The sequence below is a fragment of the Amblyomma americanum genome, chromosome 11, assembly GCF_052857255.1.
Source record: "Amblyomma americanum isolate KBUSLIRL-KWMA chromosome 11, ASM5285725v1, whole genome shotgun sequence".
Taxonomy (NCBI): Eukaryota; Metazoa; Arthropoda; class Arachnida; order Ixodida; family Ixodidae; genus Amblyomma; species Amblyomma americanum.
In genome coordinates this window covers 73,747,248-73,766,842 of record NC_135507.1, presented here as the reverse complement: position 1 = coordinate 73,766,842, position 19,595 = coordinate 73,747,248, and the positions used below count along the sequence as shown (strand labels likewise).

General features: G+C 50.7%; 1 non-coding gene across 1 annotated transcript; it reads right to left on the bottom strand.

Moving 5' to 3' along the window:
* Positions 1 to 439: 439 nt before the first annotated feature.
* On the bottom strand, positions 440 to 511 carry TRNAS-ACU (transfer RNA serine (anticodon ACU)). The gene has a single exon. It is a non-coding gene; the product is annotated as a tRNA-Ser (tRNA).
* Positions 512 to 19,595: the final 19,084 nt, after the last annotated feature.

Here is a 19,595-nt window from a genome sequence, read left to right as displayed (position 1 = left end):
AAGGAGCTGGTTGTGCGCCTTTTCTTTCGTGAAAATGAACGGCCTTTGCAAAGTTGTCAACGCCAATGAATCTATGAACGCCGTCGGCTCACTTGTTTTGTTTGGCTTTTGAAGAAAGGAAATGGCACAGTAACCGTCTCACATATATAGATGGACACCCGAACCGCGCCGTAAAGGAAGAGATAAAGAAGGGAGGGAAGGACGAAAGAGATTGGTTTTATTGGTTTTGGAGGAAAGGAAATGTCGCAGTATCTGTCTCATATATCGTTGGACACCTGAACCGCGCCGTAAGGGAAGGGTAAAGGAGGGAGTGAAAGAAGAAAGGAAGAGAGAGGTGCCGTAGTGGAGGGCTCCGGAATAATTTCGACCACCTAGGATCTTTCTCTGACATCGCATAGCACACGGGTGCCTTAGCGTATTGCCTCCATAAAAACGCAGCCGCCGCGGTCGGGTTCGAACCCGGGAACTCCGGATCAGTAGTCGAGCGCTCTAACCACTGAGCCACCGCGGCGGGGCGGAAGAAAGAAAAACTGAAAATTTAAAGTTGGATTTTGAGGAAAGGCCTGCGCAGCGGCGGAACACCTGTGGCTCGGTGCTACTAGTGGCGCATGCGCAGTAGTGACTAGAGAGAGAGAGAGAGAAATATCCGCGGCGAGGCGCGCATTGTGACGTCATGTGCCTCCTCGGAGTGTGGCCACGGAGAAATCGCGAGTTCGGGGCCAGTAAAGCTTTTTCTTAAGAAGCCAATTAAGCATGTGCGGTAGCACGTTGCGTTTCGTCTCGCTTTTGGTTCGAGGTTAGGGTTTCAAGTTTAGGCTTTAGAAAAGCTCGGCGAAATCGCTGATTGGGGACGATAGTGATCACGGGTTCGAAGCCGACCTAGACGTGAGACATACTACGCCATTACCTTTCCTCGAACAAAAATTTTCCATTATTTCCTCTGTGGTAGCAAGCTATAATTTTTAATCTTTTTATTTTTATTAATTACTATTTGATGGACAATTACTAATCACCCATACTTAGTAATTGCTAAGAGTATATGGGTTACAGCAGTTATGCCATTGATGACGCCACAGTGAGACACATTTCCGGACGGAGGGACAAGATGAGGCATTAAAGGGTTCGCCTTAAAATTTCGAGACCACTTAGCGCACCTTTAGAGGCCACCGCGATAATGGTGTGCTTTGGATATATTGCGCAAGGATTATGTTTATGAAGGCGACCGCATGCAATGCACAGCGCGAGAGAGTGGCATTTATAAACACGAGGGACGATCGGTTGCGGCGATAGCGTACGTTGCTCTCGGGCAGTGGTCAGCGAAGCTGATTGTTCGCGTCGCCGCGGGTTCGAAACTCAGGCGCGGCGCAGTCGTGGCCACATTTATGTCATTTCTGCAGATAGATGAATAGCTGGCTTCAGACACTGGGACACCGGGACAAAGGGCTTTTTGTTGCGAAATCAACGCTATGCCGGCCAAGCAGCCAGCTCGGCTCGTCGCGTGGTCGCAGTTCAGCCGTATGCCGTGGCCGACGAACGACCTTGAGCCGCCGTTGCTCCAACAGATGGCGTCGCCGTCGACGCCTCTGCCGTCGCCGCTCGCTCCACCAGATGTGCTCCGCTGGGGTAGAGGGAGAGGAGGTGTCGCCTCGCGGGGCGCATATATATATATATATATATATATATATATATATATATATATATATATATATATATATATATATATATATATATATAATGCCGCGAATATTTGCAGTGTTCGTTTTTCAAATCTGCCGCCACACCACCTTGTCGCTTTCTTTGCGACGCAAGACGCGACTAGATTTATCTCGATTGATCACAGCCAGGCAGAGCTGATTCTACGTTGTTGCGGAATGTTCTAGTAACTTTGCACGCTTTATCTCGAAAGCTCGCTATCAGCTTTAAATTGAGCACGGCCGACAGCGGCGGGCATTCTGTTCGACGACCGCCGAGCACGCTTGTCGCTTCGCCGCCGCCGAGTGATTCAGTCCATTTTGGGTGCAAGTCAGCCCAATAAACAGTTTTCTTTTAGAAGACCCTTTCGTCCGTCTCCATCGCTGCTTCGACTGCCGTCGTCGATTTGGAATAGCGTTTGGTGCATATGCGCAGTACGAAGGACGCTATTTTATAGCGTTCGCTATGCCTTTGCGTATGTCTGCTTATACAGTTAGTACTAAAAGTCTCTACTAACTACTTGGGGGGCTTCACCACTCCTGCCTGATGAACGCAGAAGCCGCTGACAAGTCAAGCCCATTGTCTCCTCCCCCTCACCCCCGGCCCTTCCTCAGCCCCCGTCAATAACCAATCCATTACACGCAAACACACACAAACGATAATCGCAGCTACTTTTCCAGCCTGGTCGTGAGTGCCGGACGTGTTTAGCGCGTACGCCAATGCACGCCTATCGGCGTTTCGCTACGCGGATCTCGCAAGAGGGGTTACAAGCAACGGCGCTTAGCACCTTGCCACTGCCCTTCCTCGCACACGTTTTCCTCCTCTCCCAGACACATCGTGGAAGCTCGAATCGCCAGCACCGCGGCCGGTAACCGAGGAAACAATGACGGCACGCCCCTCCCGCCCCCCTCTAACCCCCATAGGCCTAGCTGGTGTGCTTGCGTGTGTGCATGGATGGATGGGAGCAGCGTGGCTTCGCCAAAACACGCACCACCGCAGTGAGCAGAGGAGGAGGAGGAGGGGACGGCCATTGTTTCTGCCCTTGCCCGCTGGGCCACGTATGCAAGAGCTGCCGAGGCGGTCACGGCAGTCCCGTTCTGCGCGTTAAAGATCAACGAGCCTTTATGGAGCCTCCGGCCACGCCCTCTCCCCCACTGACACAGCAGCCGCCTTGGTTTTGGTTTCTTTGTTTGTTTGTTTTTCACGCTTTCATCGACCGACTTGGGTTTACCTACTCCGATGCACACTCTCGAGCTCTCTGTCTGTCGGTGGCGTGTTTATGTGAGGCCAGGTCCGTTTGTGCGACAACGGAGCATGCCCAGGCCTGTTCGCGAACATGGTCCGCGGCGAACGATGTTCTCTATAACGATGTCGCCGGAAAGAGAACGGAGGTATTTCCGGCGTGCGCTTTTGTTTCTTTATATGGCGTCGACCCATCTGGGTTTCTTTTTTTTTTACGTTTGCCCCGCAAATGGACGTTGGGCTCGCCGACGTGTACCGTCGGTCTGCAAAAGTGGCGTATGTCGTAGCTGTGTTCGCAATCGTTGAGTCCCTTTTCTTGCCTTTATATCTTTCGATCCTACCCCGATGCTTCACCGAAGCCGAGCTATTTGCCTCGTTTGCGCGGCCAGTTATGGAAACCCCGCTTTTGGCCTAAGCGATGCGATTACCCTAATTCCGGGTCGGGGCCCGTGTTCCTTGTGGAGCGAATACGCGAGAACGGGGACGCGAAAGGAAAGTGTACGGCTCGTGACGTCGTTGTGACAAAACTCGCGGTCTTTTCTACCGCCTTTCTTGTCTTTCGAAACGTTTTCTCTTCCACGATGAAACCAACGTTTGCCGTTATTGCTGATCCGGAGTGCACGAGATCGAACCCGACCGCGGCGGCCCGCGTTTCGATGGAGGCGAAACGCCAAGGCGCCCATGTGCTGTGCGATGTCAGTGCACGTTAAAAGTCCCCAGGTGGTCGAAATTATTGCGGAGCCCTCCACTACGGCACCTCTTTCTTCCTTTTCTCTTTCACTCCCTCCTTTATACCTTCCCTTACGGCGCGGTTCAGGTGTCCGCCGATATGTGAGACAGATACTGCGCTGTTTCCTTTCCCCAAAAGCAATTTACAATTTATTTATTGACCGAACGTTTTCATGTTATGGACTATATAGGAAGTCCTAAACGGCCAATTTTTCAAAGGAGGAGCCGCTCATGCATTCAGTTGATTTCTTGTCTAGATTAATCTCCATATACCACCCTTCGCAGTGTCTTAATTGCGGCGATCGTTCGGCTATTGATCCCAAGGTCGTGGGATCATATCGCAGCCGCGGCGACTGCGTTTCGATAACGGCTATGCGCGAATATCCACACCCGCCGCGGTGGCTCAGTGGTTAGGGCGCTCGGCTACTGATCCGGAGTTCCCGGGTTCGAACCCGACCGCGGCGGCTGCGTTTTTATGGAGGAAAAACGCTAAGGCGCCCGTGTGCTGTGCGATGTCAGTGCACGTTAAAGATCCCAGGTGGTGGAAATTATTCCGGAGCCCTCCACTACGGCACCTCTCTCTTCCTTTCTTCTTTCACTCCCCCTTTACCCTTTCGTTACGGCGCGGTTAAGGTGTCCAACGATATATGAGACAGATACTGCGCCATTTCCTTTCCCCCAAAACCAATTGTTTATTTATTTAAATATCCCACACACTAAACACAATGAAGTAGTGGTTTTAATGAAAATAATAATAAAAAGGAAGGGAAATATTTTTGCTAGCCCCGGCATCTTCCATCGATACTGAAGCACCTGAGCTGGGACAGTGGAAATAAAGGATAGCAGGCAGTATGGAGAAATAAAATGAATGAGGTGAGTGGAGAGGAAGGTAGTAAAAAGGAAGTAAGCTGTCCCTATAGCCACCGTTTTACAAAATCGAGTGCGTTAGAGGACATCTAACTCCCATTTTTAATCTCATATATAGGCGTGTTCTTGTATAGTGTACTACATGCACGCGCTGTGCGATGCCAGTGCACGCTGAAGAACACCAGGTGGCGGAAATTAATTCGAAGCCCGGAACTACGGCGTCCCTCATACCATACCATCAGCAGGCGTGTGAATGTGGGTACTTCAAGGTCTTCCTTCTTGACTCCATTGTTCGGGACATGGCGTTACATCGTTACGAAATGTGTATACCTGCCGGCGATGACGGAACCTGGAGGAATAATAGTACGCGCTTGCAATTTTTCTCGATTTCGATGATTGCAGCCATGACCGCTTTTCTTCCTTCCTTGTAGTAAATACGAATTCTTCTTGGTCCTCAGCTGACATCAATCATTACACCGACAACAGCACGAACGACTTTGCAAAGGAACCTGAAGTATATGTATCGAATATGGTTTATGTTTTATGTGGGTTTAACGTCCTAGAGCGACTCAGGCTATGAGGAACACCGTATAGTAGAGGGCTCTGGTAAATTCGACCACCTGGGGATCTTTAACGTGCTCTGACATCGCACAGCACACCAGCCTCTACCATTTCACCTCCATCGACATGCGACCAGCCGCGGCACGGAATCGAACCCGCGTCCTATGGGTCAGCAGCTGAGCACCATAACCACTGAGCCACCGCGGCGACGCATAGATCGGTGTCTTGCCCCCACACCCCACGTTCCGGCGGACGCTGCGGAAAGGCAGAGAGGGTGGGACCAGCTGGTGAGCCGCAAACGGACCCGAGAAAGAGACATTGCCAAAGTCCTTTGTCTTCGTGAATGACTTCGCTATAGCGAGGCATCATCCACGGCAGCTCCTCCGCGTAGTCCCTCTTCTTCGCATTACTGGAACGATCTACCATGATTGCGGCCCTTTATACATACATAGCTTAGCCTCGGCCATTGTGCTCCCCTAAGTGCCCCTGGCGTGCTTTGTGCGGAGTCAACGTGTTGGGGCGTGTCGCGGCTTGCCTGGGGTACGATGGAAGTGGTTGTAACGCAGGCCCCTATTGTTTCTTCACGCGTAATCCTTCAGCGGTGCGCTGGGAGCGCTTTGCAACACCTTCGACGCCCTTGCACACAAAGGGTGAGGGCTTGTTGTGTCTCGCCGTCGCTCTTCGGGCGTTGTCGAACAATGGGTCACGGTGGCGGTGGACGCTGCTTTACGAGATTACGGGGAAAGGTGTATAGTGTGTTAGGCAAATCGGTCTTCTGGCGTTTTTGTTTCGTCTTACTTGGCAGGCAGGTGATCGAAGAAGCTCTCATGCTTTTCACAGATTGACTGAAACAATGAAGCCTGCGCCGTTTTGTTCGCGATTATAATAATAATAATTGGTTTTTGGGGGAAAGGAAATGGCACAGTATCTGTCTCATATATCTTTGGACACCTGAACCGCGTCGTAAGGGAAGGGATAAAGGAGGGAGTGAAAGAAGAAAGGAAGAAAGAGGTGCCGTAGTGGAGGGGCTCCGGAATAATTTCGACCGCCTGGGGATCTTTAACGTGCACTGACATCGCACAGCACACGGGCGCCTATGCGTTTCACCTCCATAAAAACGCAGCCGCCGCGGTCGGGCTCGAACCCGGGAACTCCGGATCAGTAGTCGAGCGCCCTAACCACTGAGCCACCGCGGCGGGTATTAGCAAAATTGAAATTCAGTACACGCAGATGCGACGGAATGTGCAGTCTTTGACAGAAATATACATCCCAAGGGGTTTGCTTCCAAGACGTCTAGCGGGGCTCTTATGCACACTTGGCACTCTTAAGCTTGACAGGGTTGAGGACACAAGTTCCTCCTGCCTTCGTCAGCGGGCGAGGATTTCCGTCAGAGGGCGCTGATCTAGACGTTTCAGTGCACGGCAGAGAGACTGCCTTTAGGCTCTGTAGGCAGGGCATTCACACGTTAAATCGGGAAATTCGTAAAATCGAGCGGGAATTTGTCCGCCCTTCGAAATCTAAAGTCGCAACGTAGCGGCACCCAAAACCTATCGTGGCTTCCTATTTGCCGATGCCCGCGCCTGCGCTCATGAAAAGTCCGCGAAGATAGCCCGAATCGCTTGCGCATGAAAGCGCCATCTGGTAAAACGGATTCTAAACCAAGGTGGAAAGCGCCGCCGACTGCCGAGTCATGGCCGAGTCCGTTGTTCCGTGCAGCGGTGTAGGTTGCAGCCACGTCATAACAAAACCAGGGCAGTGATTTTGGGCGCCTAGATGGTACTGCTTGCACGCTGCCAACAATCTGCGAGACATAGTGGCCGGAATAAGTGAGAAATCACCTCTTTTATTTCTTTTTTTACTCATTTGCTTCCTGAAAAAAAAAATACTTCGCTAAATCGGGTTTAGGGGTCGTTTTGTTTCCTTATTTCGGGTTATTGAGAACATTGAACCCTACGGGCACTTGCCGCGGGAACCAAAGCTTGTCCGCTACATTGGGAGCTTCGTAAAAGCGGGTTTTTCGTTAGATCGAGTTCTAACTGTACATTAGTGGATTACCGGATGTTTGCTTACCGTACACATACACGCTACTACGTCTCTTGTTCCAGCCTGCCCCAAGAAGCGCATTAACAGCAAATGAACAAACAGCTGTTACACCGCAGCCAAGCAGTGCGGCTCAGTTTTGGCCTCCCGGCAAAGTTTGTCTCTTCACAGTGAAGAAGGTAGCTCTGGACCCATTGCTCCAGAGCTTAGAGTTCGCTGAGGTAGCGTGCATATTTTTGACAAGGGCTGTGCTGTTAAAGCCCACAAGACAGCGATACCGTGCATGTACAGTCTTTGCCAAAAGTAACCAGGCTGCATGGTTTTCTTGTTCATCGTATAGCGGAGCACCTTCGGCTTTCCTAAAAACCAAAAGGTATTGGAAGGTGAGCAAAAGGGTTCTCCTTACCTCACAGTGATTTATAGCTTGATGGGTGCGATAACTGTCCGCTACACAACTGAGAAGCACACCGGGCAGCCTGGTTACTTTTGGCAAAGGGGTACACTCTAAACACGAGTACGCTTACATAGGAGTAAAAAGGGGGGTAAGCTGTGCTCTAGCGCATACCTTTTTTTTATGAACGGAAGCGCGCTAGAAGACAGCTTAGACCCTTTTTACTCTTTATGTTTAGTGTGTATTCGTTGGACCTGGAAAGCGGGGTCCCGACAGAAATAACGGTTTCATAATTTCAAAATTTCACAATTCGTCGCTGAAAATTAACGACCGTTTGTCAAAACTTGGAGCTTTCGTCCGCGTTTTCTCTCATGTACGTCTGCGTACTAAGCTCTCCCCCCCCCCCCCCCTATCTGAACATACACACTTTGTGCGTTGCCTGCCGTTCGCTTCACAAGCTGACCCAGTTTCCGCGTCCTTCTTTGTCTGTCTCACAACCGGGCTTTCAAAGAGTGCAGGCGGGCGGGCATTTTGGACGCTTTTGTCTCCCGTATAAACAAAGAATGGCCCTGTCCGCTTGGCTTCTGACACCTCTTTTGTCACTGCCCTCGTCGTCGTCGTATAGTAGTAGAGTCCGTTGTACCCCCCCCCCCCCCCCCTCTTTCTCTCGTCTCGTTCATAGATAGTTTCCGAGACGATGCTCCCGTCGTGGTCCCGTTTCAACCGCGTATAATGCGCGCTCAGCGCACGGATGAGCGGAAGCGTCGAAAGTGGAGCGGACTCCGCTCTCGTGCGGAGCGCATCTCCCGCTACATACAACTGCGGAGCGAGAGTGTGTGCTCCTCACGAATCCTCGATTTTAATTGCCCCCGGTCGTGCTGTGCGCAACTTGCCGCTTTGCTCCGCGCCGACGCGTTTCCGGTAATCGTGTGCGCCTTATATCCGCTTCCTTTTGTCCGGACGACTAAACCCCAGCAGTAAACGCGACGCGCTGCATCGCGGGAGCTCTTGAAGAAGGAGACCGTGTGCCGGCGTGCGAAAAATGGTGGGTCGGTTCAAGGAGCTTGTCTTTTGTAGGCGCTCCGGCGGGTGGCAGAGGAGGAGTAGTCATGCAAAACTTGAAAGATAAGATCACCTGTGCTTTCGGCGCCCTCTCCTGCCTTTCTGCGATATACCAGGTGTTTCAGGGAAGACTAATGTTTTTTTTTCTTCAAAATACGCTGTTTGGGGGTAAAAATATGGCTTTTGAGGCATAGTACTACCAGTGCTGGGGAACACCGAAAATTAATAATAATAATAATAATAATAATAATAATAATAATAATAATAATAATAATAATAATAATAATAAGTGGTTTTGAGGGAAAGGAAATGGCACAGTATCTGTCTCACATATCGGCGGATACCTGAACCGCGCCGTAAGGGAAGAAATAAATGAGGGAGCGAAAGAAGAAAGGAAGAAGACGTGCCGTAGTGGAGGGCTCCGGAATAATTTCGGCCACCTGGGGGTCGTTAACGTGCACTGACATCGCACAGCACACGGGCGCCTTAGCGTTTTTCCTCCATAAAAACGCAGCCGCCGCCGTCGGGTTCGAACCCGGAACTCCGGATCAGTAGCCGAGCGCGCTAACCACTGAGCCACCGCGGCGGGTACACCGGAAAGCCCGTGAATTGTCTTTGAAGTAGCAAGTTATGTTTACTAATTTTTAATGATTAACTTTTTAACGATTAGAGTTAGGCGCCTAGTTGTAATTAGAGATTTGTAGCCGGTCGTTAGTAACAGCCGCATCAGTTTTTAGAATTCACAAAATTCGATTACCCTTGCCGGTGTGGCTCTACAAAATTTCGCTTTTTAGACTACAGTTACGTGTACTGGAGGGGTTGCTTTGCCTGCATGCTTTTCGAAAGCGCTTATATTTTGGCACGATTAGGCCATATTATGTCTAGCCAATGCGCCAAGGATAATCGCGTTTTAGAAATTAAAAAAAACTGATATGGCTATTACTAACGACCGGCTACAAATCTCTAATTACAACTAGACGCCTAATAGTTAAAAAGTTTATTGTTAAAAATTAGTTCGCAAGCTTACTACTAAAACGATTCAGCGGCTTTCTGGTGTCCGCAGTACTATGCCGCAAAAGCCATGTTTTTGCCCCAAAAAGCCTACTTTTGAAAATTACTTAGTCTATCCTGAAACACCATGCATATCCTCGTCGCACCTGAGCAAAAGTTCCGCTTATCAGCGTCGATCCAAATACATTTCTTAAGCCTAGATCTTCTCTTGGCGGCAACCTAAATGCAGTCGCATTTAGGTTGCCGTCATCCGAATAATTTCCGGCTGCTGCGTAACGAAATTCCCTCATTGGTCGAGACACTTCTAAATTTCAAAATCTGGGGAATAGAATGTTAGAGTACCTTCCACTGGATTATCATATAAGAATATACTAATGCGTCCCACTAATCCACCTTAATTCACCCACAAACCCCAAATATTTCACCTTAATCCGTTTTCTGGGATGGGCATACTTCCACATTTTGTGGGTCCCCTGGAATTTTTCGGCGTGGGCCAACGTCCGCATTCTATCGTATTTTCTTTGAGAATGTGTCTATAAAGCCCTAAAGTTTTTTTTTTAATTTTTAGTTCAGCAACTGCAAATGTGCGTTTAATGTACGCGGGCCTGACGATATTTATATGTGCGTTATGGCCGTATTTTGTTTCTGTCCTCTTAGTCCGCTGCCGTGTTGTACGCCAAGGCCTACGTCACCGGGAAGCCGCGACCAATGAGAGCGGGCGAAAAGGATAAAAAAAACATTATATACTCTGGGAATGCAAAGAGTTCCCCTCAGTACAAAATTCGGAGAAATATTACCTCTATAGACGACTCAGAGACCCTGCTGCTCAGCTCGTATACCGGACATGCAAGACCGGATCCTCCAGCGCGCCTATGATGTCGCCACTATAGACTTGACCTGCTTGCCATCTAGGAGGGCTATGTAACCCGGTCCTACATAGCTATCCGGCTAAATAAAGCTTTTAGTGCGACAACACTTATACGCTCACCAACACCGACCAAGAATCTTGTCACCGTACCTATAGTTCACCGTACGATCTAGTGTCGTTGCCTAGCAACCCGAGCTTACCAAGGTTACTTGGGTAAGCTCGGGTTAAGTCAGGTAAGTTTGGATGAGTTAGCAGCTCGGAGGAGGAGTTAGGTCTTTTTTTATTTTGGGGGGGAAAGAAAATGACGCAGTATCTGTCTCACATATATCGTTGGACACCTGAGCCGCGCCGTAAGAGAAGGGATAAAGGAGGGAGTGAAAGAAGAAGGAAGAAAGAGATGCCGTAGTGGAGGGCTCCGGAACAATTTCGACCACCTGGGGATCTTCAACGTGCACTGACATCGAACAGCACACGGGCGCCTTAGCGCGTTTTGCCTCCACTAAGGTGCCCGTGTACTGTGCGATGTCAGTGCACGTTACAGATCCCCAGTAGGTCGCACAATTCCTACCGGTGGCTGTGATAGAAACAGTCACCTGCCAGTGCAGTGGTGCAGTGAGTCCTCGTTCCACTACCAGCGCTGTGGCGCAGTGGTTAACAATGCGCCACTGCGCTAATAGACGAGGACTAGCCGCAATCTATGAATGTTAAGTGACCAATGCTGTATATAAGGGCATTAACCTATTAACGATATCGTGTCAGTCATACCCTTAAGGCAGAGCTTACTCGTGTTCCCTCCAATTAAAGAATGAGCACCTGCTTTCGTACGTCTACTTGGTTTAAATACGCTAACCCCCTACTAATTTTATTTTTTTTCTCTCTCTCTCTTATTACAAGATACTGCGCCTGCTACGTTTTTTGTCTGGCGATGAGGTGGAAGAGCTTTTGCTCGTAATTTGCGCCTCATGATGCTCAAGCCAGCCGTGAGGTCGCTTAGAAGCCAGAAAGACAGGAGCAAATCGAATGGTCAAAAGAATAGGCGGCGAACATGCCGTCAGATCGCATGCTCTTCACTCATTCTAGGCGAGACGGTGCGAATCCCAAAGTTTGGGTAGAACCTTTATCCAACATTCATATCCAGCCTAGATAAAACTGAGCGTTTGGACCCACTGAAGAATAGCCGGTGGGTTTCTATAGTCGGATACAACTCAAGAATACAGCGGCGCTTTTCCCCGTCAAAGGACCCGCTTCCAGCCAATGGCGTCGGCCAATTCTCATGAGCCTGCAGCAGTATCGTGACAATGCAGGGAGCAGCAGATGAAAAGGGATAGTCCCGTCCCTGCATTGTCACGCTAGCAGGACCACGAGAATCGGCCGACGCCATTGGCTTGAAGGGGGTACTTTGTCTTGGACTAGCCGCTTCGTTCTTGAGTTGTATCCGAGTGTAGTACGTGGATTCGAACCCACCATCTTCTGCATGCAGGGCACATCATCTATATCAATACGCCACCTTTGCTTCCTATCCAGCTTTGTCCATAGAGAATGGCGTTAGCATCTCGTAACGATATCCCTCAAAAGAAAGGTGCTCAACTGCTTTATGTTTCCAGCACTTGGCTGTGGGGACGAAACGTAGAGGCTGACGAAAAAGTTCAAAATTTGATTAGGGACAACGCAGCGGCCTGTTGATTTAAACATGGTGTGGCCAACGCAGAGATACTGAAACATCTTCTGGAAAGCGAAATATGGGCTTCAGTGGGCCGTGTCAGGCAGGGATAACAAGGATATAGGGCAACCAAGTGAATTCCTGAGGGAGGCAAGCGTAGCAGCTGTGTGAATGGGATTAGTCAGTTTGAGGGATAACATGGTCGCATCTGGCACAGAACAGGGTTAATTGCAGGGCTATGGAAAAAGCCTTTGTCCTGCACTGGACTTAGTTAAGCTGCCCTGTTCCTGTCTCACAGTGGCCACCTGGAAACCGCCCTATTTCGAGTGCAAACTGGCTAACTCTACCGCACATACCTGGACACTGTGGCGATATAAGTACGTACGTCAGAGCTGTCCTGGCTTCACAATACCGGGCCTGGCGTTCCTCCAAAGAAGTTTCCTTCATCTGGCCGCTGATAATAACAAGCTCGTTTGCTTCGTCAGTCGCAGTGAACAAGCAAGCAGCAATCAGAATCGGAGATGCCGCGAGCAACAGAAACAGCCGAAACAGTGGAACCGTCTAAACAAACTATACGATGAGTAAAAAAACGCATTACGCTTGGACGCGGTCAGCTACGACCATTTCACTCCTTCCATGGAGTGCTGGAAGGATACACCTTTGACTTGTCCACGAGTGTACCATGTCGTCGTCGACACAAATAGCTCTCGAGCTTTTCTTGCTACTCGTACACCGTACCTGACCAGACAAGCCCGGCGACAGCGTGCCACTAAGGCGGCGTGTGTTGTGGACCATGGTGGCATTGAGGGGCGATTTGTACCGGCCAGGCCCAGCGACTTGAATGAGCGCGTTGTATGAGCTTCGCGCACGGTCGCCATCAAGGGCAGCGTTTAGGGCGATCACGTTTCCACACATTACAAGAAACAAAACAACACAAGACAAAGCAAAAACTTACTACTTGTGAAACGCGGCTGCCTCGAAACAAGCGCAGCGGTTACGCGTAGCAAGGATATGAGAGCGTAAGAGAAAGTAGCGGGCTGCCGAATGGCGGGAAACGACGCAGACGATACACAAATCGCAAACAGGAGCAGACGAAACGACGCGACCGACGAAAGTGGGAGGGCAGTGTTTCGCAACTTCTTTTTGTTTACTTTTCGGAAGGCATAGTAAGGTATGGCAGAACGTTTGAGCCGAATCGTTCCCCTCGAGGAACGCCTCCTATGGGTTTTCGACTCGGTACGTTACGTCTAGAAACTGCACGGTTCGCTGAAGAAGCGTCTCGGTCCCTTCCAGGATATAGCTTCCCTGAACCTCGGCGGATTGGGGTACGCACGGCCGATCAACAGCACCGCTTATCATATACGGGGTGTTTCACCTAAGTATTTACACAATTTTTAAAAATAGGCTTTTTTGAGTTAGAAGAGCGCTTTTTGCGAGATAGCATTGTCAGCGGTGTAGTATACCAAAATACAGCTAATACGTGCTAACTAGCAGGCTGGTTAACTGATATCGAATAGTTAACTTTTTAACTAGTACTGTTAGGTTCTTTAACTATAGCAAGGCGTGTTACCCATCGTAAGTAATGTCCATATCAGTTTTTTAGAATTTCGAAAACGCGGTTACCCTCGGCGCGGTGGCCATACAAATTTTGGCTACATCGCGCCAAAATACGTACTCTTCCGAAAAGCTTGCAGACAGAGCAAACTCTCCAGTGCAAGTAACTCTTCGAAATAGCCAAAACTTGTTGGGCCACAGCTCCGAGGGTAATCGTGTTTTCGAAACTCTACTTCGAAAATATTACTTACGGTAGGCTACACGCTTCTCAGTAATTAAAGAGCCTGACGTCAGCATCATCATCATCAGCCTGACTACACCCAATGCAGGGCAAAGGCTTCTCCCATGTCTCTCCAATTGTTCTTTGCCAGCTGCGCCCACCCTATGCCTGCAAACTTCCTAATCTCATCCGCCCACCTAACCTTCTGCCGCCCCTGCTACGCTTGCCTTCTCCAAGCCTAACAATAATAGTTAAAAGTTAACTATTGAATATTAGTTAATCGACCTGCTAGTTAGCACATCTTAGCTCTATTCTGGTGTACTTCACCGCTGACAGTGCTGTGCCGAAAAAAGCGCTCTTCCCACTCAAAAAAGTCTAATTTTAAGACTTGCGTAACGCCTTAGGTGCGACACCCTGCATACGGTCCCTGCTTCTGTCCAGGAACTGTAGTTCGAGCGAATTGCGTTTCGGAATAGGGAATAAAACAAACAAACAGGACAGTCAGCTTACAAATGACCGCTCTGCGCGCGTTCCCGCTTTAACGAGGAGAACACAAAAGGTAACGTGGCTGAAGAAAAGCCCCCCCCCCCCCCCCCCCCCCCCCCCCCCACCTCCATCTGAAGGCAGCGAGTACCAGGCCCGAGGCGGCGCTATTGCCTATCACCGGGACGGACAGTGGTCCATCTTCCGCGGCGGCCGTTCTCGAACGCGCGTACAAAAGAGATCGGTCGTCCAAGGGGCCGCGGTCGGCATTCACGCCGGGAACAAAAAGAAAAAACAAAAACACGCCGACACCACCGAGGAACAAAAAAAGTAAAAGGAGAAAAGGAGCAGCGGTCAGCTATTTCCTGAAGCCATCGTCGGCTTAGGGGAAATAAAGAAACAGAAAACGCGTGTAGCGGCAGCAGCAGCAGCACAAACAATGGCCGGCGGCCTTGGCAATCGTCGCCGCAGCCACGCGCTCAGTTGGCCGTCGCCGCGGAAAGAACAAGCGAGAAGGCGTTTCGCGCCGACAGTCTGCTTTTTTTTTTCTTGTCCGCGCGCAGCCCGTGGGCCGCGTTCTTTTTAAGCGGCTCAGGGCTGCGCGGTAGACGAGGCGGCGAGATCCTGGAGTCAAATTGAGCGCATCCAGGTGGTGCCCGCTTGGGAAAAAGAAGAAGAAAAAAAAACACAGGGCGTCCTTTTTTGCTTCTTCTCCGAGGAAGAGGCGAACCCACCCAACGCTCGGTGAACTGCTTGCTTTCCGCACGCGAGCAACCACTGTATACCAACTATACCTCCTCCTCCTCCTCTATACCCCCCTCTCTCTCTGCTTCTGTCTTTCTCGGTTTGATCTGCCCTTCCATCCATCGGCAGGTCCTTGGCTGGGGATCCTGTTCTTGCTCGGTTCCGCTCATCATCGAAGGCACGCACCATCGAAGAGGTACGGCATGTCCAGTGTGCCAAACGACGCGCGTGGTTTGGACATTGCGACAGCCGTACGCGTCTGTGCTAGAGGTAGCGGTGCTAGGTCGCATGGAGCGGCAGCCTTTTACGTCCAGAGTTTTGTTCTGGTGCTGTTGAGAATCGCAAGGTTATATGATAGCACTGCGTCGCCGTCAACCTCTATGTGGTCGTTCGAACACGCGGCGTGTTGCCGACTATTTATCGTTTTTAACGCAATAGCGTTAAAGGCCCCGTTGCGCAGAAAATCCGTGTCGACGTTGTGAGCGACAAATAGGGCGGCGTAGGGTGGCCTAGGCAGCCACCACCGGAGAAGCAACTTAGGTGGGCTCCCTAGGTCACGTGACCTGTGGGGTATTCACAACGTACCCACCCGATTCTGAGTTAGCTAACCACGCTGGCAGGTGTCAGTTAAATTAATGATTGGTCGCGGGAGGTTGCTCGGGAAGCGCAACTCAATTGAGTCGCACAAGCCTCACCGGTGGCAGCACCTGCCATCGCAGGACAGTGGCGCTTGCCTTAACTGCTGCACTACTGCGCAAGGAGTGGTATGAAGCCTCCCAAGGGCATATGACTATAATGTAGAGAATTACCAATTGCGCATAACTGGGCATTAAACCATTGACGCCATCGCATCGTACTCTTAAGGCGGAGCTTAAACGTTCTCTCAATTTTTTTTTCTCACTTGAATATTAAGATGCGTGGTGTTGATTGGAGTGAGATACAAAACGCAGGCGGTAACTAGGAGGAGGAGGAGGAAAGAACATTTAGTGAGCTCTCAAATTCGTTTTTGATGTCTTCAGATGGTAACTAGGAAAACCTTGTTGGAAAATATAGCACTTCTCTGGTAGGGGAGGATTTAGAGGGTGGTGCAACTCGCTCCCGCCGCCCGTCACTCGGAAGTGGCCTCAGTACCGAGAATTGTTTCCTCGGCCAGGGTGTCCGATATGAAAACATGAGGACATTGAGGCCGACATTCATCACTTACTGTGGGACTGCCCAGCTCTCAAGCCTACAAGGATCCGGCACCTGATGGTAGCAGGTCTTTCACCAAGCAACCCTGCTTCATACATTGCCTGGACGCAGGGACCGTACCATCGTTCTCTACCGGACTTCATCAAATCAGCTACCCTTTTTCTATTCATTTAATCTCTACTACATCATTCATCACACCTTCACTCATCATGTATGCCCTGCGGCAATAAATTTCGCTTAAAGAAAGCACACCGAAACGACACAGGTGTTATGGGGCGCGCCGCTGGAAGGCTTCTGACTAATTTATACAATTTGGGGTTCTTTATTTACCGTGCGCCGAGGTCGCACAGCACACAGGAGTTTCTCTACTTCGCCTCCTTCGAAATGCGGGAGCCGCAGCCGGGATCGGGTAATACACGACCTTGGGATCAGCAGCCGAGCGCCAAAGCCCACCGAGGCGGGTAACGCCCTCAGTTAAGGAATTGCAATCATTAGCGATGGCTGTGGCGGGCAATCCGCAATGCGCGATGCTACCGCTTCGTGTTTTGTTCTCTTTTGAGCACGACGGATTCCAGGGCCATGGCCTTTTTAGCTAGCACGTGCTTTTTTTTTTTCACAGCACCAGCTGACACAGCCAGACCACCACCGATATCTCACGATATATGACGCGGTCGTCGTCCTGGTCAAATGACGTCATCACAGAGAAGATCGCATGACTTATTACCATCGTCACATGAATCATATGTCCCGTGGTACATTAACTGTCATGTCACCGATGCAATCCTTTACCTATGAACACGACTGCAACGTATGTGACCTGCCGCCGCGGTGACTGAATGGTTATGCTTCTCGAGTGCTGGCTCGAAAGACGCGGGGTCGATACCGGCCACGGAGGTCGCATTTCGATGGAGGCGAAATTCCAGAGGCCCATGTGCTGTGCGATGTCAGTGCACGTTTAAGAACCCCAAGTGTTCAAAATTGTCCGGAGCCCTTCACCACGGCGTCCTTCATAGCATGAGTCGCTTTGGGACATCAGAACCACAATAAACATATGTGACCTTATGGAAGGTTACGCACCCGTGTTTCAACCGTCTTTGGCAAATCATAAATTTCTCATTCCTTGTTTTTTTAAAAAAAATTTGTACTGCTGAACATGCATTTAAGAGTGTTTATTACCCCTTAAGATTAGCTCCAGAACTCACAGTAAAAAAGTGGAGTACCGCGTGCCCTGTCGACCTGCACGTATACGCCACCGGCATGCTCTTTTTTTTTTTTTTCACACGCACCCTCGCTCGCTGAGAGCCCCCGTCCGCGCATGCAGTCTCGGGGGCGGTCTTCTCAGATCACTGGTCGCCGGAGATGCGGTTCGGTTCGCGTCACCCGCCGCCGTTCTTCATGGCCGACCACGTGTCTCCGGCCTCGACAGCCCGCACGCAACGGCGGCAACCTGCCACGGTTCACGTCCCGGCCGCTCACGGGCGCGGAGTCGGAGCCACCCTGGTCGAAGTCGTCGCCGTCGTGCACTTGTTCCACGCACGCACGAACAAACGAACGAGCACTCGGTGGACGGGCACCGGTGTTCTTCCACGCAGACTCGAGTTCATTGTCTCTCCTGGCGACCGTGACCTCTCTGGAGTGCGTACACCAGGATATTTCAAGCGCGTTGGCTCGCTGCTTTGCATACTACTTGATGTTTTATATCAAGTCGGAGATTGCTTCGAGAGGAGAGAGTACAATTAATTTCACTTTCTAGGGGGTGGGGGGGGGGGCTCAGTAGCTTTGGTGGTGGTGGTGGAAACATTTATTGTATACTAACGATGTAAATGGTGGGGGCGAAGCCCCCTACATGGCACTTGGATGCTCCCTCGCTGTGAGGAGGCGTTCCTACAAAGCGAATGGTAGCCCTTGGACAGCAATCCTCAGAGCGCTGGAGATGATCCGGCGCTGGTCCTGAGGAGAAGTTTCGCTCAGAAGAGTCTCCCAGTAAGACTCCGCCACGGTCGGGGATGGGGGATGAGGGAAGGTGGGGCATGTGAGCCGGGTGTGTAGAAAGTCTCCTGGTTTTCCGCAAAGTTTGCATGACGAGGGGAATTGGTCTGGGTATCGGGCATGTAGTAGTGTGGGGTATGAAGCAATCCGAGTTTGTAGTCGTCGCCAGTGTACGGCCTGCGCTATGGTGAGGGATGGGGCTGGGGGTGCGTGTTCCCTTCGTTGTTCCCGGCAGTACGAGAGAATATCACGGAAGGAAAGCAGGCGTTCCTCGGCCCGTACAAGGGGCTCGACTCCCACCCGGAATGTGAGACCTCGGGCTAAGGAATGAACCTCCTCGTTGCCAGGGAGGCCGGCATGTGCTGGCGTCCAGATGAGGGCTGCCAGAAGCGTATAGTAAACGAGCAGCAGTGCGCGATATGTAGCCGTTGGCATAGTTAAGAACGGGAGATTTATAGTAAGAGATAATTTTTGTAGCAGATCTAGGAATCAGAGCAAGCGCGATGGTTGCCTCTTCTGCCTCTGTGGCAGAATTGGTGATGATTGAGCTGGAGGTCAGAAGCTTTGCTTGATTGCCGGCTACCGCTAGGGCCATACGGGAGCCTGACGTGACTCCGCTGAGTCCACGTAGACCACCTCATGATCATCGCCATACTGTTTGTGGAGGGCCCGAGCCCTTGCTACTCTGCGGTCCCTATCCCGCTCAGGGTGCATGTCCTTGGGGACGGGGGTACGTGAGGTTAGAGCGGAGGATAGGAGAAAGTGGGTCCCTCGGCAGGGTGTGTAGTTGGGGTGAGGTTTAATTGGGATAATAAAGTGCGGCCAGCCTCTGATTTGGATAGACGGAGTATTTGTGCCGTAAAGGTAGCTTCTGTGAGTTCCTCAAAGTTGTTATGGACGCCGAGTTTGAAGAGTCGGTCGTTTGATGTGCTCGGAGGAAGACGTAGAGCCGTTTTCGTGCAACTTCGCAGGAGCGCTTTTACCCGGTCTCTCTCCTGTTTGAGGGGTAGGTATGGAAGGGCATATGTGGTGCGGCTTATGACGTAAGCCTGGGTGAGGCCAGTCGTGTGTCACTCGCGGAGGCCAGCCCGGCGGTTCTCTATGCGGCGAATCAGTCGGGCGGCATGTTAACCGTGTGTTTGGGGTGTCTTTATGACTTCTCCGTGCGCGCCATGTGAGTAAATAAACTGAAAAAGCACGCGGATTTTGTCTGCTAGCCGGATGGGGTGGGTACCTAGGGTGAGGGAGATGAGTGGATCGACTGAATCGTGTTGTTTGGGCCGGTAGAAAA